At 44.3% G+C, this 6,939-nt stretch overlaps 1 protein-coding gene across 2 annotated transcripts in view; it reads left to right on the top strand.

The window, feature by feature from the left end:
* Positions 1 to 180: 180 nt before the first annotated feature.
* LNX2 (ligand of numb-protein X 2) overlaps positions 181 to 6,939 on the top strand; it is a 54,496-nt gene continuing 47,737 nt past the window's right edge. Inside the window, exon 1 of one of the 2 annotated variants that reach the window (XM_031049566.2) lies at positions 181 to 321. The gene's annotated coding sequence lies outside the window, so the exon portion shown is untranslated. Of the gene's footprint in view, positions 328 to 6,939 lie in introns of both variants that reach the window. The other variant, XM_005149772.3, reaches the window with a different exon arrangement.

The raw sequence follows: 6,939 nt of genomic DNA, 5'->3' as shown, positions 1-6,939 counted from the left end.
GCGGTGATCTGCGATCAGGCGAGTGGTGGGGACACCCCAGCCCAGGGCTCTGCCTCGGCCCGCCCCGGCCGCGCTCCCATAGGCTGCTGCGCGCCCCGCCGCCCGGCCCCGCGGCCCGGGCTGCCACCGGAGTGGCGGAGCGCGGCTGTCACTTGGGTGCGCCGCTGCCCAGGGCGGGGGACGGGAGCACCGGCCCGGTCCAGCGGAGAAGCGCTCCGCTAAGTGCTGCGCGGAGTTTGCCTTCCGCCGTGCGGAGCGGGCGGGCACGGCCGGCTCGGCTGAGGGGCGCGGCTGCGGAGAGCGTGGTGCGCAGCGGCAGCGGTAGCGGTGAGTAACTTCCCTGCTCCGCCGCGGTGCCGAGCGTCTCAGCCGCCCTCTCCTCGGCCGGCGGCGGCCGCACCCCCGCTCCTTCTCGGCCGCGGCTCGGGGGGCTCCCCGCGGAGGTGGTGGGTCTGGGCCTGCTGCGGCTGCTGGGTTGTGCCGCCTTGTAGGGGCAACAAGTACGGGAGTGCAGCTGGAGCTGAGGTGTGTGAGCAGGGTCTCTGCCCCGGGGCTCTCTGCGCGGGGTGAGCGGGGATTCCAGCCGGCCTCAGGGAGAACGGGCGCGGTTGCGAGCGGATCCCTGCCCGCCGGAGCTGAGCAGGGACTGCACCCGGAGCCGCGACGAACGCGGGCGGTGGGGCTGCTCCACAGTAGGCTGTGCTCCGAGTCCCCGAGCGCACCTCGGCTGCTCCCGGGCAGCTCGGTTAACGGAGCGGCTGCCTGCGAGGGAGTCAGGTTACTGCGGGTGGGGGAGGCAGGGGAACAGCTGCGAGCGGACCCTGCTGCAGGAGCTGGTTTCACGGTGTGTGTCTTACAGCTGCGTCAGAGCAGCCCGGCGCTGCCTGTTAAATGCTTCTGAGCCCTGTGTAGTTAGTTGGCAGCTATTTCGAAATATTAACTCCGGTCCCCGCTGCTCTGACCCAGGCGGTCTGGGTTTTCCCCCGTTTGTTAGCTTTTATCCCTGAAAATGTGGTTGAAAAGCCTCGAGGCTTTAAGTTTTTTAACTTTAGCAAGGCATACTTTTAAATCATTGCTCGTCAGTCAACTAATTGAGAAAGCAGTTGCTGGAGCGGTGGTAGTGAGGAATCCGACAGTCCCTTGTGACTCTTCTGAGTGTTCCTGATGCAGAGAGCTGATTGTTTACTTCTGTAGAAATCCACTATTAAGTACTTCTGAGCTTCGTTTAATTCCTTTTCTAATTACATGATATTGTGGGTTTGTGTTCGTCTCCGTGTGCAAAGTAAAAAATTTCTGTGAGGAATTAGCTTTGGGGTACGTTTGAAAGGCTCTGGAAATAAACTTCAAATCATAAATGCTTTTGAGCTTCTGCTAGAAGGGAAACTGCTCTGAGCTCGGCTCTCATTAAACAAACACTTTGAATTACTTGTTTTTTATTTTTCCTCTGCCCAATTCCTTTTGGCTTCACGATGCTTTAGTCTAAGCTGCAATCCAGCAGCAGATCAAGGAGGCTTAGGAAGAAACATCAGATGGTTTTGGTTAGTGTCCCTACCACTTGGAAAGTAAACATGATAGTACCATATGCTGCCCTGACATTATTAAAACACATTTCCTCAAAATGGGAACAAGGTATATCAGTGCACTTTCTAGAGTAATAAGATTTAATATGGTCCTTTATCATTTACTGTGTATTTTCTAAATTATAAGCTTGCTGAGGGAGCAATATTTTTTCCTGAACATAGTGCAATATAAAATTATTAGCTCCAAATTCAACAGCTGCAAAGAGCACCCCTGTGCCCAAGTAAATTATTTTCTTAATAATAAAAAAAAACAAACAACCCTAATGCAATGCTAAGTTCTAAAGTGCTTGTATTATTACAATTCTAAAATCGCTGGATATTGTGGGAGGGGAAGCGTAATTTTACAATGAGAGTTTTCAGTACTGAATTTTTGACTCTACTGACCCCTAACTCTGCCCAATGACTTAAGCAAGAGAGGCCAGGGCCTTGGAGTTGGGTCTGAGATTTGCAAACATAGCATGATTTCTTTATACGGGACTTGAATTATTCAATTAAAACTAAATTAAAATTAAGCTACATTTTAGGGACAAAACTTCACAAGAGGAGTGTAAGCTGGTGATGGAGTGGAAAAGTACTGTTCTCTTGAGATAGTTGGGTTAGGTTAAAAAATAAGCTTAATAAAACCTGTCATGCATAATTACAGAAATGCTTGCTTTGACATTGCAAGCTTTGGCATTTGTTTGGAGACCTGCTCTCTTTGAAGCCCTGATGACCTTGGCAAAACTTTGTTTTTTCATAAGGCTTTACTTGCCCTTGAGCAGCCTCTCCATCTTGATTTCAGTGTATATTTATGGGCTGGTATCACTGAAAAACAGCAGGATGATTTTAGCTGCTAGTTAAAACTGTACTTGAAAATACTTCAAAATATCCCCTTCTTTCTTTTAATCCAGTTTTTATGTACTCTTAAAAATGTCTTAATACAGTTGAAAGCAACTGTGAAGAAGTGATACCAACCCTATCAAAGTGGAATGTATAAAGATATGATTGTACTAGACACTGGATTAATATAAGTTATTGTCTCAGAATAGCAAAATTATGCTTGTTTAAAGAGCTAGTACACATTAATAGCTGTAACTAATAAGAAAACAGCATTCATTTGGTGTTAAAAGGCACCAGAGGAAATTAGTTGCCTGTTTGATACAGCAGTGGCTTGTCTCTGATATGTGAAAATTCTTTATTGATTTGCTTTTCAGAGGCAATTTTAATGTCACACACTGAATTGCATGCTGCTTAATTGCTTTATTAGGTCAATGGAGTTTGTTACAGATTGTAGTGCCTTTTAAAGATGAAAATTCTTTTAAATACCAGTATCAAATAATGTAATTGTTGGGTCATGATGTCTACAGAGCAATAAAAAATAATAATCTTGTGGTGTGTGCTTTTTGTGGGTTGTTTTTTCTTTTTTTTTTGCCCTGATTCTGCAGATGTTTGTGCTTACATATGTTTTGTTTTAAACACCCAAGTATTTCTTTCAGAATTAATGGGTCTGTTCTTAGGCTTAATGTTAAGCCTGCATGTAAATGTTTTCAGGTCAGGATTTATGTTCACAAAGTTCATGGGATAAACCTGTTGTGTTTTCATACTGATTGTTCTGTATTCTGCATGTAAGTAGCTGACTTCTGCTTTGGCTCTGGGGACTGGTTTATCTAGTAACATGTATGGATATGCTCCCAGCCCTGCTTCTGCTGTGTTAGAGGGGGTAGCAGTGCTGTATGTCAGCTGACTTCATCCGTGCAATGTGCTTTGCAGTACTACAGCTGTCTTTCATTTCTAAAGTATTTTGGGTGATACGAATTTGCATAGATATCAATCCTTTACATTTTCATAGATGCTTATTTTCAGCAATTATATATAATTGATATTAGTATTACAAGTAATTTGGGGTCTGGAAGACGAAAGGAATCTCTTGCTGAATCTCTCACACTGAGCTGTGCATTAGATGGTGAAAACAAAAGCTTAAGTACACAGATGTTTGGTACAAAATCAGGTAACTTGTGAACATGCAAGATTTTAAATTGTTTTTCTCTTCTGTGATTTTTTTCTGCCCAATGAAAGGGAAATGCTTTTATTTAAAAAATGTAAACTTGAGATAACACAGCTCAATGTTTGCAGCCTACAAAGATGTTAAACAGTGGTGGTTCCAATACCAATCCCTTAGGAACACCACTTGTACTTGGACATCGAGTCACTGACCACAGTTCTTTGAGTGTGACCATTCAAGCCAATTCCTTATCCACCAGGCGGTCCATCTGTCAAATCCATCCAGCTTAGATTGTCTCTGGATGTGTTTAGATTGTCTCTGGATGTTGTGTGGGACAGTGTCAAACACTTTGCACAAGTCCAGGTAGATGTCAGTCACTTTTCTCTTGCTAACCAATGCCGTGGGCCCATCATAGGAGGTCACCAAATTTGTGAGGCATTGTTTACCCTTAGTCAAGCCATGTTTGCTGTCACCACTCACTTTCTTATTGTCCATGTGCCTTAGCGTAGTTTCCAGGAGGATCTGCTCCATGATCTTGCCGAGCACCAAGTGAGACTGACTGGCCTGTAGTTCACCAGGTCTTCCTTTTTTTTTTTTTTCCTTCCTCCATTTAAAAATGGGGCTCATGGTTCCCCTATTCCAGTCAGCGGGAACTTCACGGTATTGCCACAACTTCTCATGTATGATGAATGGTGGCTTAGACACTTCATCTGCCAGTTTGCTGACTGAACCTGTGGATGGATAGCATCAGATCACATGGACCTGTGCACTTTGGGTTCCTCAAACCTGATCTGCAGTGGGCGGTTCTTCATTCTCCCAGTCCCTGTGTTTGCCTTTTGTGATTTGTGCTGTGTGGCTGGAGCACTTGCTGGTGAAGACTGTGGCAAAAGAAGTCACTGAGTACCTCAGCCTTCCCCATATCCTGGGTAACAGGTTTCCTGTTTCCCTTTGGAGAGGGCCCACATTTTCCCTATTCTTCCTTTCATCAGCATACTTGTAGAAGCTTTTCTTGTTACCCTTGATGTCCCTGGTCAGGTTTATTTCTGTCAGGGCTTTGGATTTCCTAACCTGATCCCTGGCTGCTCAGACAATTTCTCTGTTTTCCTCCTAGGCTACCTCTCCTTGCTTCCAACCTCTCTAGGTTTCCTCTTTGTGGGAATTTCTCCAAGAGCTCCTTGTTCATGTTCCCCACCAGCTCCTCCTTGCTAGTGAGAGCTTGGTCCAGCATAGCACCTCTCCTTGTTCACTCTGCTGTCACTTGCAGAAGGAAGTGGTTCTATAGTTTATTGTAGAGAGATATCATGCTTAACTGCTGTGTGATGGGGTGTGCAGAATTCTTATGAAGAATTCTTTATTGTAGAGCAAAATGCAATTTTATCAAGGAGTATAACCCATGTATGAACTGATCCAATTTAAAAATGTTGTAAATGGTAGTAATAAGTAGTTCTAGATAATGAAGAAGGAACTATAACATGTGTCTTTTTTCTATCAATAGAGCACAAGGGAAGTGGTGTCTGTTAAAGGAGAGCCCCTGTGTCTCTGGGCAAAGAAAAGAACCCAGTAGCTGCAGAAAGGCAAAGCAGGGGTTTTGGATCAGATTGCCTGCCATGGTGTAGTGCTGTCAGGTATTATTCAGCACAGTGAGGAAAAAGGAGCAAGAAGCTCTGTGTTGGTATATTCTTTGCAGTGGCAGTGATTCTGAAGAGTGCTATAGACTGTGCTTCTGACCCCAAATCGCTGAGATAACACTGCCATGGTGTGTTCCCATGACCACCTCCAAAGAGGTTGCACAGGCCCAGTGGAAAGTATGAGGATGCTGGCATCCTGCACTCTCGAGGGTTGGCTGGTTAGAAAACAATTCGGCATAAGCACAGTTTATTATTGTGTTCAAGTCAATGTTCCTGTATCTTGACACTTCTGTTGATTCTTACAGTTGTACTCACATTTATTGTGTAGATTTTCTTGGTATGTGCTTTTTGCTTGAATCTGAGCTCTCCTCTACAGAGAACCCTCTCAATGCAGTGTCAGTCTCAGAATTTTGGCCCGAAAGGCTGAAGAATATTAGTGATGGGAGATTTTAAGCTCTTACCATCCTGTGCCTTGCTTTGCTCTTCAGACGAGTGCTAATCCTTGTTTCTGAGTGCACACATAGGAAAAAGAAAGCTGGTGCAACAGAGTTTTTTGGCAGAACAGAAGCGAATGGGAATTCAAGCAAAGCTAAAGGAGGCAAAATGTCACTGCCTTGTGTACCAAAACCAGTTTGTGGAAAGTGGTTTTTGGTGGTTGCTACATTGTGCTTGGATAAACTGTCATGTTCTGTCTCAGGAATGTTGTGTTTACTTTGAAAGGACCAACCCTTGGGTTTTTTCTTCTGACACAAAGCAGCTTTTCAGTGTCTAGGTATGTTGTGGTTTTTCTGGGTATCAGGTTTTGGTTGGCATTGCTGAACAAAGTCTTCATTGCAAAAAGAAGCTTGGCTGGCAGCAGCAAGCCTTTTTTGTTGATGCAGTTTACTTTGTCATAATGTGAATGTGCTTTTGTCTGTGGACCTTTTACTAGTCCCTAGATTGAATGAGCTGTGTCAGCAAGATACCCTTATGGCAGTAGATGAGCACCTATACTGGAGTTTTCTGTGGGTGCAGCGATGTCATTCAGATAATTTCTGTAACTGACATTGTTACTTGCTACACCAGCAAAAACAACAACAAGAAAACCCACAACCCCTACAAGGCCCTTAAGCTAACCGTGTTTTGGTTTCAGCACAGTTGGTTCTCACACTGCCTTCTTGTCAGTCTGCAGAACAGTACATTCAAAGTCCATCTTATGGCTGAGTAGCCTACATATATAGCAAGTCACACCTCGGGGAAAACACTGGAGATGTTAATATCTGTATGTGCCTCACGGATAGTGCAGTGAATTTCTGTAATAGATTATATTATTTAATATGGACCATATGAATTTGCTTGTACACCTCGTGGAGGTTGAAAGTCATCAAAGAAAAAAAGTAACAGCTATCACCACTTTATGTGGATGAGGATGCCTTATTGTTAGTTCCAAGTTAATGAATTTATTTACCTATAGCCCACCCTTCCTTGTGTTCTTGACTCTCTTTATTAGATCTGCCCTATGCCATAATTTTCTCCTATATTTATTTTTTTGTTAGCAAGTTTACAATTTCTTTGTAACCAGACTGGAGTAACTGTAAGTGGAAGTGGATCACACTACATCAGAAGACCACATACTTGGTAATGTGTTGTATAGACTTTCTGGTCATGTTCAAAGAGTTTGCTATAAACCTCTATGTGATGGTACAGCTGTAACTGTACCTTTGGTACAGCATATATGCAACATAGCTATCTTCAAAACCCCTGCTGCTCC

Source organism: Melopsittacus undulatus, chromosome 2 (genome assembly GCF_012275295.1).
Source record: "Melopsittacus undulatus isolate bMelUnd1 chromosome 2, bMelUnd1.mat.Z, whole genome shotgun sequence".
Classification (NCBI taxonomy): Eukaryota; Metazoa; Chordata; class Aves; order Psittaciformes; family Psittaculidae; genus Melopsittacus; species Melopsittacus undulatus.
Note: the sequence above shows the minus strand (reverse complement) of the source record. Positions and strands in the feature narration are given on the sequence as shown.